Below are 17,629 nucleotides of genomic sequence, written 5' to 3'. Positions count from 1 at the left end.
ATACCACAATTTATAACTTAAGTTATCTCTGGTTTTTGCTTACACCATAACATGATAAAATTGTAATAGTTACACGAATGCTTTTTGAAAATGGTAAACACACTTGCCACTTAGCCAAGACTTACATAAATTAGCCATATCGTTGCTTATAAATCATAATTAGTAGAGCAGCCCAGACAGACGCACACAAACACACACGCACACATCAATTGGAATTGCAAATCAGTTGGATATACAAACATTGAGACTTACGCACCCATCGAAGACAATAATAACAAAATTCTGCACGGCCACAATAATGTTTAACCTTACAAGCAAGGTATATAAAACGTTGTATATGGCTTGATTTATGACACAACATTCGATCGACCAACCAACGCAATTGTATCAACTTTTACATATACATATACTCACTTACGTATACACACGTATGCAGCTATCTGTATGTGATCACATTTAAATGGAGCAGTCAATATGCCGACAAATGTCAATCAGCGCAGATACTAAACGAACAAGGGCCACGAGAGACACTTCAATATTTATATATATATATATGTGGGGTTTTATATTAAAAGTTTATTATAAACAAGTGTATTGTTGATTTAACAAATTGTATTGCTTAGGATGATTATCATTCGAATCAAAGTAACACGTCGTTTCGTCGTTTTGTTCTCAGCCTTCATACCACACAGGTCCAGCGTTGAACTTTTCGTCTTAACGAGCAAACATCTTCTGCTCTACGTCCAGTACGTTGCCCTCGTGGCTTTGCACTGTCCTCGTTGATCGTCGTTTTTGGATAACTCGCCGTCTGCGAATTCGCCGTCTTCTTTGCTCGTTGTTACGCGTCGTGTATTCGTCGTTCGTCTTTTAGCGTGTTCGTTGTCTAGGGATTCTTGTGCTGTTGGTTGTGCACAGTGGGATTTGGGTATACAGCATTTACCCAACCCACATTCGGCCATTCTGACTAAGCGTTCGGCCCGAATGCTTCCTCGTCATCTTCGTCATCGCTGCCAATGGACCATGGCTTCATATATTCGGCACACGTTGCAGAATTCTTCGGCCCATCGCAATTACCTACTTTCTGGACATCATACGCGTTGTTATGCTTAATCTTAACGACTTGATAGGGCCCCAAAAACTTAGGCTTTAATTTTAGGCCTCTACCAAACTGTGTGCGTTTTATGGCAATAAGGTCGCCAACATTATAACGTCTTGCATGCTTTCGTCTCAAATTGTATGTATTTCTATTTTCATTTTGAATTTTTAAAATTTGTGTTTTTGCCTTTGCTCTTAATTCGGTTCGATCGTCATTAAATAAAGCTATTGTTTCTTTATTGATTATATCTCGAATCTTCCGATCTTCTTTTGTTTTCATTTTTACACCAACTAAAAGCTCAAAAGGTGTCGCATCAATACTTCTGGAAAATGTCGAATTAATTGCCTGCTGTACTTGGTTGATGTGTCTGTACCATTTTGTTGGGTCATCAATGCTCAATTTTGAGAGTACTGAAATAATTATAGCATTCAGCCTCTCGACTTGACCGTTCACTCTTGGTAGGCCTGTAGTTGTCTTAACTAGTTTTATGCCTTCGTCGTCACAGTATTTAACAAAATCTTGCGAAGTAAAGGCAGAGCCCCTATCCGTAATGATAAATGCTGGGTTACCAAATACAATACTTTGATTAGTTAACTTTGTAATGACCTCGTTTGCATTAGTAGACTTCGTTGGATACAGCCAACAAAACTTGGTAAATGAGTCAATAATCGCCAAAATGTGTTTGTAGTCTTTATGCGTTGACTCAAGTGGACCCAAGAAATCGATGTGGTAAGTGTGTAGGGGAACGTCTTCCTTCTGTAGTGGGTGTAGCAGCCCTTCTTGTTTGCCTCTTTTGCGATTTGTTAAAATGCAGGGAACGCAACAATCTATATACTTTTTTATCTTCTCTTCGAGGTTAGGAATAAAGTATTCTCGGCAAATTAACTCTTTGGTCTTTTTTGCTGCAAAATGGCCTTTGTCATGAGCATAGCCAATAATTCTTTTTTGCATGTCACTGGGTACTACTATTAACTCATCATCTTTTATAAGTTTGTATAGAATACCTGATTTTATGAAGTAGTCGTCGTATGCTTTATTTTTATCGGTTAAAACTTCCTTAATTGCTTTTATCTTTTCGTCTCGGGCTTGTGCATCTTTCATAGCAATACTGATACTATCTTCGTTGATTATCATTACTGGGTATCTGCTTAAAGCGTCGACGTGCTTCATTCTTGTGCCAGCTCTATGTTCTACTGTATAATCGTATTCTTGTAGGAACATAATCCAGCGTGCCACCCTGGTGCATAAACTTTGTTTCTCTAGAGTTTTTGCAAATGCATTACAGTCTGTTACAAGTTTAAAATGAATACCTAGAAGATACACTCTAAACTTCGTCAATGCTTCTATGACTGCCAAAATTTCTAACTCATAGCTGCTGTATTTACGTTGGGCATCTGTAGTCTTTTTTGACATAAAGTAAACTGGATGCAGTTGACAATCTTCGGGGCTTTTCTGCAATAAAACTGCTCCAAAGCCATCAATCGATGCGTCTGTGTGTACCTCTGTCTCACACGTTTGATTGTAAATACTTAACACAGGGTTTTCAGTAAGAAGCTTTTTCAATAAGTTAACCGAATTCTCTTCTGCTATTTCAATTCTAAATTTCGCTTTATTCTTGGTCATCTCCGTTAAAGGTCTAGCTATTGTAGCATAATTTGGTATAAATTTTCTAAAATAGCCTGTCAAGCCTAAGAAACTTTCTACCTGCTTTATTGTTTGTGGCATCTTAAACTTAGATACAGCTTCAATTTTTTCTGGTGATGGGAATATCTTTTTATTACAGATCACATGACCAAGAAATTGAATACGTTTCTTTAAAAAATTGCATTTTTTAATGTTAAGCTCCAACCCATACTCCTTGCATGTGCCAATAACTTCCTTTAAATGTTGCACCGCTTCTAGCTCGTTTTTGGCTGGTATGATAATATCATCTACATATGGCAAAGCAATTCCTCTGCGTGACAGGTGACGAAATATCGCGTTAACATGGCGTTGAAAAACACCTGGTGAGTTTGAAAATCCGAACGGCACTCTCAGAAATTGATATTGTCCTCGATGTGTTACAAACGAAGTATATTTTCTACTTGATTCTGCCACTGGTACGTGAAAAAATCCATTTTTTAGATCAATTGTACTAAAAATATTCGCTTCTTGTAATCGATCCAGCTGATCCTCGATTAGTGGTAAAGGAAAATGGTCTTTAACAATTACCTTGTTGATTCTTCTATAATCTATGCATAGCCGGGTTGAACCATTGCGCTTTTTAACAAGTACTATCGGGCTAGTAAACTCGGATGTAGATTCTTCAATTATGCCATTTTCAAGCCACTCATCAATTTGCTCATCGACAATACTCATTTCCGTAAACGCCAATCTGCGCGGCCGTGAAAATATTGGTGCCTCATCTTTTACTACAATGCGCATCTCTACATTTGTTGTCTTCGTCTTATTTGGTTCATAGTTCGAAATAAGTTCTCGAACTTCTTGTTTAGCATACTCACTTGCTGTGTCTTCTATGTCGTATACGCAGTCGAAGTCTTCAGGGCAAATTCTTAGTATATTTATCTCTTCACTGTTTGACATTTTGCGAACTTGTAAACCGTTACGACTAAATACAATCTCAGCCTGTAAACATAGTTCTTCGCCAAGAATAACTTTGACATCAATACATTTAATTGGAACCACGTAAAAATCAAGTATAAACTCTTCATCGTCAATAAGAATTAGATGTTTAAAATGTCCAGTTGGTTTTATTTTATTCTCACTGCGCTCACTGCCGAATCCAATAAGAAAAACATTGCAGATTTCTAGCTTCGGCTTGCCAATTTCACAATAAAAGTCTTCACGGATGATATTGAATTTGCTGCCAGTATCAAATAACGCTACACATTTCTTATTTGAGAAACATACTTCTTTACAGGATAAATCGTTTTTGGCTTGCAAACTGCGTGTATTTGATATTACGGCCTCACTTTTCTCAATTTGTTCACAATCTTTCGAGATGTGACCGTATTGATTGCATCTGAAACATTTTTTTCCTTTATTTTTATTTTGACAATAATTAGACGTATGCCCTTTTTCACCACAGTTAAAGCATTTCACATCTTTTTTTGCATCTTTGCTTACGTTGAAAGCTTTTTTGTCTCTTTCTTTAACACTGCAATCGTTACGCTTTGTTTTTTCCTTTTCGACTCGACACTCTTTTTCAATCATTGTTTTATAATATTTCAACTTTTCTTTGAATTGATTTAAATTTTTCGCACCGTATAATATGGATTTGTTTCCACCTCTCTCATCTATTCCGTCAATTAAATACTGTATGAAAGCGTCATCTGCAATTTTACCTCGAGAAGCAATGTCTTTCATTCTATAAAAGAATTCGAATACACACTCGTTGTTGCTGCGTTTCGTCTGCGCGAGCTGTTCGTGAATTTCTTTGCTGCTTACACTTGAACTGAATTCTGCCAAGAGTGCTCGTTTGAGAGAGTTCCAAGTGCTTAAACCTCTCTCACTCAATACGAAGAGTTTCGCTATTCCTTTAAGTGCCTTTTTTGCGAACAGAAACTTCTGGAAATCGTTCCAATACGTGAGTGTTGCCTGCTCTTCATATTCTTCTATCCACACTTCTACTGGAATAGTGTTTGTGCCGTCAAAACAACGAATGCTCTCTTCCACGTCGCGAAAGCTGATCGCAAAGCGAGGAGCAATTTCGTAATTTTCAGCAATTCTCCTAGTTTTCGAGTTTTCCCTATTTCGAAGGTCAGCGGTCTGGAATGAAGCGTTGTCTGCTTCCTCTTCTATTTCATTTTCGTCGTCAGTTGCTTCTTCGTCTACTTCGTTGAATTCCATCAAATTGTTTTTCATCAGATTACGAAAAATGTGTCCATGCAAATCTGCGTGAACATATTCTATACCTAGAATGTTGCATATTGATACAAGGTCAGCCTGCGTTAAATTGTTCAATGCGTATTCCTTCTTCGCACTATACTCTGCGTCATTTTCTGTATACTCGAAGCCAGAAAATTCGCGTAGACGTTTGCGATTATTTCTGTCTCCCTCATTTTCAAAGATGAACTTGTGCAACGCAGTTATGCTCCCTTTTTTGCTTGAGCGTAAGCTAGCACTTATTAAATCATTAAGGCACGACATTTTTTTTTTTGAATAGTTTTTTTTTTTTTTTTTGTTTTGCACAATTGTTGTTGTAACGTAAGATCGTTTTCAACTTTATTCACTCCTGTTCAATCTTGCACAATCTCGCTCACTTTTGCTCACACTTGCTCAATCTCGCTCAATCTTGCTCACACTTGCTCAATCTCGCTCAATCTTGCTCAATCTCGGACGAGCGCCCAAAATGTGGGGTTTTATATTAAAAGTTTATTATAAACAAGTGTATTGTTGATTTAACAAATTGTATTGCTTAGGATGATTATCATTCGAATCAAAGTAACACGTCGTTTCGTCGTTTTGTTCTCAGCCTTCATACCACACAGGTCCAGCGTTGAACTTTTCGTCTTAACGAGCAAACATCTTCTGCTCTACGTCCAGTACGTTGCCCTCGTGGCTTTGCACTGTCCTCGTTGATCGTCGTTTTTGGATAACTCGCCGTCTGCGAATTCGCCGTCTTCTTTGCTCGTTGTTACGCGTCGTGTATTCGTCGTTCGTCTTTTAGCGTGTTCGTTGTCTAGGGATTCTTGTGCTGTTGGTTGTGCACAGTGGGATTTGGGTATACAGCATTTACCCAACCCACATATATATATATATATATATGCATAACAATATACATACGTATACGTGAACTGATTGATAGGATTGAAATCATTTAATAGAAAAGCATGAAATAGACAAAGGTTAAATACTCTAACAGAATAATGTAAGGCAAAAAAGTTGTAAATACTTGAAAATATTGAAATATATTTATTTAATGTAAAAGGAACTTAAACCATTTGCTTGGCTCTATGAGTTTTCGATTTCAAAAGCAAGTTGTCTTTAATATAATTTTTTTTTATTTCAGGTGCAGGAAACTAGAACTGTTTTTTTTTCGATGCCAGAATAATTAATTCTTTTGAATGTATATTATCGAAGAATAAATAAAAAAAAAATAATATTTAAAATTCATAGTTTATTCTTTTTTGTTTACATATTATAAATCAACAGCAAAAAATTTTGTAAAACATATTTTCGGCATTGTTAGATAATCAAACAAAATGTTAAATTCAAAAAATAACACCAAGTTTCTTTTGTCAAATATTAACTACAACTACAATCAAATTCTAATTATTTAAAAAGATCTATGATTTAAGAGACTTGTGCATTATTTCTCGATAATATATAGAGTCTCAAATCGATAATCAATGGTGTCACTAATGTAAAATAACGTTTATTAGATTAGATATTTTATTGTGTCATAGTTCTAATATCTGGCTAGTTGAATGACAAAGTAGAGCAATAAGTAAAACACATATGGATAAGAACTCGAATCAAAACAGCAGACACCTAAGAACTTGTGGCAGAGACAAGCTGGCAACTGGCAAGTGGCACAAGCAACTGACTGTAAATATCTATGGCAGTGTACGATTATGTGTAGTGTACCTGGATCGGCGTGTATTCTGATCTATAGCTGCGGCAAACACTTCAAGTTCAATTGAAAAGCGGCTGTCTGGCCAAAGATCAAATGAGCGGAGTGCAACAGACCAACCGCACATGGCCAGGCAGACAATGGAAGTCTGCGACGGATGACTGTCGGGGTTGGGCCCCAGCTGTTGGTAGTTGGTATAGTTTTGGACGGGTTTTTCACTCTATTTTTTTATTTTTATTTTTTTTTTTTTGCTTTTGAAGCATATGACTAGATGAAGTGAATGCCGGGCAGGGGGGTTGTCGATGTGTCTCGGTCGTGTCTCGGCTCACTTAGCGATTTCATGCATGCAAATTAGTTTTTGAACCTGTTGCAATTTGTTGTTGTACCGCTGCCAGTGTTAACGGCACCCTGAAGTGGCAGCCACAAGCGGGCACGGACCACGCTTTTAACATGGGACAAACTGCAGTCTGGCTGCTCTGTTGTGTTCCCATGTTGCATGCTAATTGAGTTTGAAGTGTAGCGCGCAAAAATCACTAAACTAAAATAAACTCATGGAAAATAGTGCACCAATTATTGGACCCGACTAGGTCTGGTAGGTTGCCTCAACTGAAATTCACTCGTGCATATCCTAGAGACATGCGTGAGAATATCAACATAGAATTTCTCACGGATACACACCGTTCACCCATCCCAGCAGGGAGATGAGCAACCCACCCAACTATGGCCGCGTTGTTGTCGTTGTTACATGCAACAAATTTATGCGCCGCCAGCAACCTGCAGCAGTTGTCGAAAGGCAAACGGGCGCAGGGCCAGCTCGCTTGTTGCAGTTGCTAGTTGGGAGTTGGCTGTAGGCAGCAGTTGGCAGTTGGCAGTTGGCAGTAGGCATGCTGATTTTTAGCTTGTACCGTGCAATGTTTAAACATAACAACATACAAAGGTATATAACATGCTTAAATTACACACTGCACACACATCGGCACTGGCATAGTTAAGTGCTTGGCAGGTTGGATTACCTCGTCTGGATGGTGTGGAATATGTAACGAAAACTTTGCATGTTCTGCCACAAATGTAACCAAAGGCGTCGTCAGCACATTTAAAGGCTGTTGCTCTTTCTCTCTGTGGAGCTGAAGCTAACAATTTCAGTCTCGTTTTGTTTAAGCTTCACAACTAACCAGAACAATTCTCATCTGATTATGTAGTTGAGTTACCAACTGCTAGGCAACTGCCTATAATGTGAATTACCAATTACCAATTAATATTGCCAATAAATATAGATAAATCTTGTTTGGTGCGGACATGTTTTTAAATTTCAAATTATTTTATGCATATTGTCGCATTTGACAAGTTCAATATGTAGTGATCCGATTTTGATGAAGTTTCGTAAATAATTAGCAATATAAATAATAATTTGGGAGTCGCTCTATTATAGCCCTTCAACAACTATGCATACAATTTTTTGATCCCCTATGCGATTCTCATAAACTCATTTAAGACTTATAGACTTGGATAACTCTGCTTACTCTCAAGATATCTTAAATTGTTTGTACTACTCGTAAAAATATTTGATAGCAAGTAAATGACTAGACATCACCGGTAGCAATTACACATATGTTTATGGATTTTAGGCTTTTGCTTTGTAGATATTACACATCATTTTTATTTTTTTTTTTTTATGATTGCAGATGGAAATAAGAATAGAGGCGAACTTCATTGGCGATAATGAGTTGAATGCAAATAAAACCACAAAATATTACCTTAATCTACAGTACAGATTAATGCCTCAGCCAAAATACTGAACATTGGAACTACGGAGCGTAGAGAGAGAGAGAGAAACGGAAACGGAAATATCTTACGGAAATTTGCGGTCTTAATAGTCGTTGATATCCAAAAAGTTCCTCGGCCCTCGGTGCGGCCAATATATAAGTATAAACTGCCTTATGATGCTATAATCAAGAGTTGTACATGTGACTAGAAACACCACATTTATCTAGAAACAAGAGATGAGAGCAAAAATATATACATATACGCTTGGCAGAATGCCTTTCCCAGACTGAAGTCAGACTGACGAGTCTGCAAAAATATGCAAATGATTTTTTAGAAAATGCAGCCAACTGTTGCGGTTTGCACTGGCAAGGGATGGGTCAAGTTTACAATTACTATAAAAAGTCAGGACAAAAAATTGCATTAAAAGAGAAAAAAACTTTTTGATTATAAAATAATCAGCGTGAGAAAATAGTTTGTTGGCAAATGTATATATATTTAAATACGCGTCTTTGCTATTGTTGACAACACACAAGTAAAGAGTGAGCGTAAGCATATATTACAATTGTCATAAATCTTATTCAACAAATTAAACTGTGCAAACATTTTACACAATGCGGTACAACAATGAGATAATAAAGGAAAAATACAGCCAGACTTATATATAAATTTCAAATTGAAACACAAATGCAAAGTGTAAATAGAAATGTCAGCAAAAAAAAAAAAAAAAAACGTACTAAACACAACAAACATATGACAAAAGTCGGGTCCAAATATGATACCACTTAGGCTAACCGGGTCCACAGGCCCACAGCGACCCACTCGAAAGGGGCAGACAGGCAGCCAGACAGACGGACAGACGGACAGACCCACAGACAGAAATTGTCGCGCCAATTTTACTGCTAGAGTGTCAAGTTACGCCAGACAACGCTGTCGGCCGAAAGCTGCCACAATAAGAGAAAACAGAAGAAAAACAAAATCGAATGAAAATAATATACTTTGCAATTGTTGCAACAATTACTGTAAGCACTGCAACAGCAACAACAATGGTATCCAAAATGACGCAAGTGGCATAATTTTTAGAGACTTAGGCGATTTACACAGGTAGACCCAGACACCCCTGAGAAATGAAAAGCCCAAAGCGTGCGACAAGTACTCGCTTTTTTTTCAATTAGAGAAGAATTGTGCAATTTATTGAAAGAGAAAGAGACTTATGGGAGTCGAATAAGCTCAACCATTCAGAGATAAAAAGCCTGTAAGATATATGATATGAAGTTTGATATGCGATACAAATCAACAACAAAAAATAGTTGGCTGGATTGTTGATTGGAATGTGAAATCTATATTTAAACAATAAGTCTGTGTTACATCAATTCTGCTCAGTTTCGTGGACAATCCATTCATTTATTTACATTTAGAGCTTCAGAAAATAAAACAAAGATCACAAATAACTAATCAAAATGTTGTGTAAATATGAAAAACATATTGAAAGTTAAAACGGTTAAAACGTATGCATAATTCATATAAACTATTATCTCTAAATATTGTAAGCACGCAATGCTAAAATCAATTCTCTTTTTTAATTACAGGTATTTAAATTTATAATACGGTAACTTTTCGAACTATGCGCATAATTAATGAAACGGCAAAGTGAACTGAACTTTCGGGTCGAAGTCAAGTATCATGCAGATCGTATAAAATATTTATGGATTCAATGTTTTGAGGTAAACTGTGTAATTCGAACGGATTAAGTGCAGGCCATGCAGATCGCACGCCTTAACCATTTATCACAGCCATAATGAGCGGCTTTTGCGGCCGTCAAATTTAATTTTAAGAGGCCCAAGTAAGAGAAAAAAACAGAAAACAATATGCAGAGAAATACACATGAGCCACAATTTGTCGCAATGCAGCGCCAAACAAAATGTCACATAGATTAAACGAGGCTTAGCGAATGTCGCAGTGTCAAGAGTGTCGCAACGGCAGCTGTCGTGCCCCCAAAGAGTATCTGAGGGATTAACGCAGGCAGCAGCATTGTCTAAGTCAATTGATGTTGTCGCTGATATGTATTAAATTGAGCGCGCGGGCGTGCTCTGGCTCTGACAGTCATCAACAGTTTGCAACTGCGCCCCATGTTAATCAATTTTATTAGCTCGTTTTTTTTTTTTTAAAGATTTTTGTTTGTTTTTTGTTTGAATTTTAATTTTGTTCCGCCTTCAACTGACGGACACAAGTAAGTACGAGTGTTGTAGCACTTTTTTAAGTACAATTTCAAACATCAAAAGTCAGCTCTCAAGTGCGGCAACTCATCAAAGCTCAGACGAGAGCAAACAATAAAAAAAAAATAGAAATGTAAAGAAACAAAATTGTGGAATTATGAATGAGCTGGCAGCGTTTAATTCAACATCTTCTACTCGATGGCCGCATGAATGACGACGCTGATTTGTTCTGCAAATGGTTTTTGCTATTTTTAGTTGATTTTTCCATTTGTCTGCCAACGATTACGCTTATGTTTTTGAAGGTCGGCTGTGGGCCTAGAAACCATTATAGGCCTCGATTTGATGACCAGCTCAAAAACGAAACCGAAAACGCAAAGTGGCGATTAATTCGATGGCACTTCTATTTGTAGGCATATAAATTTGAAGGGGCCTCAAATTATTGTTGTTGTCATGAACTCACGAGGAAGAGCTCAAAATAAAAGGAAATAAATTTAGAAACAAAAGCTTATAATTAATTATTCACAAAATTGAGTTTATGCATAAATCTTTGAGCGGCAACAAATTCAAATTTGTAGTTGTTTGTGTTTACCGATTGTTGATCTTTCTGGCTTTTACTAAGTAGTTACAAATTTCTTAAGTTATCAAGCCCAGTTACATATATTCCATCATGACAAACCATTTTCTGTGCTTTTAAAAAAAGAGTCAATCAAACTCTCAAACTTATATTCCTTTTAAGCAATTCAATATGGACAACATCTCCTACCTCAACAGCGACTTCTTTACTTTGATCTCAAAAAAAAAAAATAAAAAGTCTGTGTGAATATCGCTAGTTATTATTATTAATTGATTAATTTATAAATGTAATTAAAGGTATATAGTTTTAGCTGCAAATAATTGATTTTTTGAATTTCATGAAATATTTTGATGTTTTTCCTAACATTTTTGCAACTGTACTTCCAGCTACGAAATAAATATTTATCAGCATTCATGATTTATTAACTCTGAATGATTTCTTTAAGAGTTTAAGTAAATACAATTATGCTAAAGCTCATCTCACCATCTCACCGATAATAATAGTTTGTCTACTTCTATTTTGATTACAAATTCAACATTAAATTAACCGTATTTGATTTGACAGCTCTCCTTTCTCTGTAGCACTCTTATTTGTGTGTTACCCTCGACCTTTTTGGCAAACGAAAATCGGCTCTAGTCGATGCAGGAATAACCCCAACAATTCGCAACAGACTCGTGCTATTGACAGCTGACATTACAACAAGTGTTTGTACTTGTAATTGCTTTATACGGCTTGAATTTCAACCCCGACAAAGCTCGGGGCCATGGCACATGGCACATGTCGTATCCATGCACACAGGACTCATGTATGGTATGTGCATATGCAGCTCTTCCTGCTCTTCATAGTCTACAATCGGCTCATAAGGTCGCGTGCGCCCCTGTCTTTGGTAAATACCGTTTTCATAATGATTTTGAGGAAATTTGATACACCCCTTTGAGCTGATAGCACATGTGTTTCCTGCAACCCTTCTGCACCCACCTTCCGTTTTTCGCTAACCAACCCAAGCCATGTTGCACGTAACTCCTTTCACATGTGCCTCCAAATAATCCCTTTTCGTATAGCTTTTTGCTAAAAATTTGCAATTCTACCAAAAAATATAAAAAAATGTATTCATATTCTATGACAGAAATTCGTTAGCTGCAGCTGTCGCCCCACACGCTTCACTGCATCCAGTCCGTGGCCATGGGACCCGGCAAAGGCTCCGTCTTTGGTCGTGGCCTCATTCAAATTTCATTCCGCATAAACAGTCAACGCAAGGACGTCGAAGACGACGACAAAAATTAAATAAATCGCTGATGCTATAATTTTTCGATTTCTGTTTAAATTTAATTCGGCTCGACTTCTAGCATTTTCTCGTGCTCGTATTTTTTTTCGATAAATACACAACCATGCACGAGTGTGTAACACATGTTCATTTTTACTTTTGTGCTTCAATTGAAATGCGAACGGAAGGCATTAAAATTGCTGCAAGTGCAAGTGGACAGCGGCAAACGTGACCTGCCGGACGCTTTATTGAAAACATGCAAGTTCGACAGCGTGGCTATAAACAAATTTAATTAATCATCAATTTTATTGCTCGTTTGCAATAATTGCATTCTAGCAGATATTCAATAATTCCACTGAATTCTACCTATAAATAGAGCTTTAGCTTTCCGAGAGCATACAAAAACTACTCATGCCTATGATTTGTGTCTGTTTTGATCGTTTTCTGTGAAATTAATTGTAAAATCAATGTTAAATAGTTATTTTATTCCAGAAATGCTTAGAAACGTTCAAATAATTTATCAATAAGGTTTACCCCTCTATTGGAAAGTCATTCCATTGATACTGTTATACTTATTGTATTTGGTTCATTTAAGTTTAACAGATATACGTAAGCAAGTATCGGCTTTTGTATATCCTATATTCACATATCACATCTTTATTAAATAAACTATTTATCTTAATTAAATATACTTCAAAAGTAATTTTATTAATTTTTGAACCGATCATTGCCTGTATAGATAAGTAATTTAGTAAGACGTTCTTTCCGATTAGATGTGAATAACATTTTATGATAACATTTTATTATTGTTATTCGAAATCGTATGATCGATAAAATACTTATGTTATTCATTAACGTTCAACATCAATATTCTATCATATATCATGAGTTTAGTTTTATGTAACACACAAGAAGTGCTAATAGGGTCATCAATTTGCTTAGCTATTAGATAAAGTAATCATTCACCTTACTTCTCAAGCAATTTCAACCCATTCAGTACTTTTCTTTCCAGTACTATGCCAATTAGAAAATTCCCTAACTGCTGCACAGCAGCAACAATCTCTCTATTATGGCAATTGAAAAGTGCAAACCAATTATGACAATTCTTAACCTACTTTCAAAAGCCAGCAAACATATTTTTACGCAATTTGCACAATGACCTGAAGAAATAAAAAGAAAACATCATAAGAAGCGCTAGCATTAAAAGCAAATTTCATAGCTGCACTTTTTCCTCCAACTTAATTGCATATAGGCTAATTTTTCCCATTCCCAGTTGCATTTCTCGACGCACTGCAACCGGAAAATGGGAGACACAACCGCAGACATCATCAAAACTGGAACGTGCGAAGATAGCCCGGACAAACGGCGCCCGAGCAGGGACATAAGCCATTAGGCTAATTTTCAAATGAAGCCCATAGAACATAAACAGAAAGAAGCGGTGGAACCGAGAACAGCGAGTACTGACAAAAACAAGAACAACAACAAATACCATAGCAACAAATGCCATTACAATTGCAATGGGGCTAGGGACTGTCGAGGCGGGCACATTGACAGCTCCATTGAACTTGGGTTCAAGTCGTTGAAGAGCCGCGAGCTTGGCCCGCTTCTGATTGTAATTAAATCAACTTGTAAGGCGTGCCGCCGCCAGTGTTGCCCAAGTTTTTAGTTTTGTTTTTTTGGCCAGTGTGGCCAAAACCAACGGAACAAACCTCTAAGCATTTAATGGCAATTATGAGAGCTGGTTGGGTGACTGTTTGGTGACTCGTTAATTGTCGACTTAATTGCGCTTGGCCGGTTAATTGCATTTCAATTGTCATGCCAAGACCAAGTGTCGTGTCGTTACAACTAAGATGCGGCCCATCAAGGTTGCAAACAACTTGCAACAACTGCCAACATGTTGACAACAATAACAGCAACAGCAACAACAACAGCTCTGACATCTGCTTCGTGTGCCGTTGTCTGTCCAAATGATGAGCCGTGTTTGAGTGCAAGTTATTTGAGAATGAAAAATTAAAAAAAAAAATAAAAATGGGTTACATAAGCGCATCAACCAGCTGCTGCAATGTGTGAGTGTGCATTACAATTAATGCATTCAATATATTATACTATATTCGTGTGATTTTATTATTTCATACCACTGACATCGGGCATGTTGATAAATTGTTATTGATTTTATGCGCCGCAAATGTTTACTTAATCACGCCGCTAATTTTCAGTACAATTTTCATTGTTCAATTAGCTACAGCAATTAAAAGTGCCTGCGACTTATTCCAGTTAAATGAACTATATTTATTTATATACAGAATGCATTCCGAAAGGCAAGGAACAAGTTTCAATCTAATAAATTCTAAATTTAATGTCTCGCTAAGATGGATCAGAGCCTTTTTTCATATTTTCATTTGGTTGCAGTACGAGAAATTGTAACCTGGCATTCAGTTTATTTCAATCATATTAACTTTGCCTTTATGCTCTTGATACTGTTTTATTTTTATAACATACGACTCTAGTATCTTTAGAATTCTACTACCTTAGGCCCTGCACAATGCATTCGATATATATATTTATCAATATTAATCAATTTTAGAGAAGTAAGACAATATTTCGTACAGATTTCGTACTGTATTTCGTATATATTCACTGGGACCTTATTCCTGTTAGATTTGCACATCTTCACTAAATACAGGGTATCTAAATAATTGCGACAGATCGAAACATATTTATTATTTTAAGAAGCCATTTAAAACTAATCAACCGATTTTTTGTGCTAATGCATTGTAATTTCATTTAATCGAAAATAAAATTCACCTAATGCTCTTTTTATGGATTCTTGAAGTAGTTTGTATATTGAAAAAAAAAAACAAGCATTTGCTTGCTTTAAATAATTATATAAAATTTATTTAATTGTCAAAATTAATGAGTAAACTTCATTTTGTGGCACAGTCTTTCTATATCCGCATTATATGTTGAAAGTTATTTAAATATCTGTAATATATCACCATAAAAAAAACTTGCTGATAAAAGTTAAATATATTTAACTCTATGAATACCTGTTTGAACAAAAATTTAAATTCAATTTAGAATTTAATGAGCAGACCGCTGATCTATTTTAATAAGCACACGCGACATCTTCACTTGAAATCTCAATCTGAACCGTAAACACCATGTCTGTGCGATCATTAACTCTCAATTATAACGCTGGCATTTCATTGACAGCATTCCATTCCAATCAAATCGATAAAAATCTGCAGTTTCAGACACTTGTCAACAACAAGCACAACTTGACAAACAGAAGAACTTGTTTTTCCAATTTGAACGGGGTCAGTTGAGCAATTGACAGTTGGCAGACCCGACAAATCGGTTTACAGGTCAAACTGTGGCGAATAGTGCTATAAAACCAAAGCAATAATTGCGTATCGAGGCACATCGTGTGTGTGTGCGTAAGTCTGTGTGCGTGGGGCAAGTAACTAGCAAAGTCTCTTCAAGACATCTACTGCAACAGGAGTAAGCAGGCGGCAGTAACAACCGCATCTGTGCAGTTCCAGGGAAAATCATTAACGTGTCTTAAGCATAAATAATTAAAAAATCAGCAGAAAGCGTTCCACAAGAGACCAAAGACAACAGAAACAACAGCAACATGAACAACTACTTGGAATGACAGCTCTATGACGACGTCAAGGTGTAGCGTCTATGTATCTGGTATTTGCCAGCCAAGATTGGCGCGCACATCCTGTACAGTTGGGTTTGGGAAAAGTGTAGCATAGTAGTTCCATAGTGGCTGTAGTAGTAGTAGTAGTAGTAGCTGTTGCGCTCTTGCAATTAGAGAGGCTGCCACAGCCATAAGGAAGCATGCCTGTCAATATGATGAGTGTGTGCTTGAGCGCTGTACAAGACTGATTGATTGACTGACTGAAATGGATGTCAACATGTTGGCTGATCTCACTTTACAGTTTGTGCGGTCTCATGGCCTGAGAAAGCTCCGATTCCATCAGCCTCACAAACACACACTGGATATCGCATTTCCGGTGCGGTTATTGTGGTAATCTTATGGCCTATATGCAGTGAAGAGAAAACTCAGTGAGATAAACATCTCCATATGCAGCCACTGTGTCATTAAAACAGGCAAAGAAATATACAAAAAAAAATCTTTACAATATGTAGAAATACAACCCAACTGAATTATAGCCACATTCTTAATATTTATATAGCACTTAGTGCCCGGTTCTAATGCACCAAATAAATCAGCGTAAATATTTAGCATTCATTTAACACTCGAAAAACGAGCGTTATGAGAGACCCCGTCACCGCGCTGTAGCGACCCCTGACCAACATTCTCAACTAGGTAACAGTCGCTGTTCTTGGCTGACTCACAAACTTGTCTCGCACACTCCCACATTTGATAAATATTTAAACATATTTAATCTCGACTCACAGCCCACTCGCCCGAACAGGCGGCTACCGAGTTCAGCACAGCGAATGTATCTAGCGACGCGTATGTACATTGTCTCTAGTATTAATTGTATGCGAGTTTGTCCGAAAAGTGCGCTTGAGCCAACAGTTCAAACAACTCGGGTATGACGAGTAGTGCGAGTAACTAAAAACAAAAAAACTGCGTTAACAGACTCAAAAACAATACAAATATTAAGCAAAGAAACACGCCAAATACTAAACTTATTTATGGAGCACTTACCGATACGAATATAAGCTTCAAGAATAATTTGCTTGAATTTGAATTTGCTTTCGCAGAGTTCATTTCGCTTTTTTGCCATAATACTCAAAATATTTACCCTTGTAGATACCCTTTGTATATACTTTTCGCCGACTCCATTAGCTACAAATATATATACTTGATCAGGACGACAAGTTGAGGCGATCAAGCCATGTTGGTCTGTGTGAACGCCTCGCTCTCGGAAAGTACAAGAACTGAAGACTTGAATTTAAAATAACGTTTCTCTTATATCATACATATCATGAGCTTATAGTATTTTTTTATCAATATCTCTCCCAATTTCATAATATCAATAGCATAACTCAAAAATTCGACCTTGATACCAAAATACATACGAAATTGCTCGTATAGTATTTATATAGGGATTATATGTTATGTTATGTTAAATGTTAAAATGTTTTATTTATTTCGTTAAAA

At 36.8% G+C, this 17,629-nt stretch overlaps 1 protein-coding gene across 6 annotated transcripts in view; it reads right to left on the bottom strand.

Annotated features, from left to right (window-relative positions):
- The window catches only part of pyd (zonula occludens-like protein polychaetoid), a 111,701-nt gene that overhangs the window by 63,971 nt on the left and 30,101 nt on the right, over window positions 1-17,629 (bottom strand). The gene's annotated exons all lie outside the window — the stretch shown is intronic.

Source organism: Drosophila virilis, chromosome 2 (assembly GCF_030788295.1).
Source record: "Drosophila virilis strain 15010-1051.87 chromosome 2, Dvir_AGI_RSII-ME, whole genome shotgun sequence".
Taxonomy (NCBI): domain Eukaryota; kingdom Metazoa; phylum Arthropoda; class Insecta; order Diptera; family Drosophilidae; genus Drosophila; species Drosophila virilis.
Note: the sequence above shows the minus strand (reverse complement) of the source record. Positions and strands in the feature narration are given on the sequence as shown.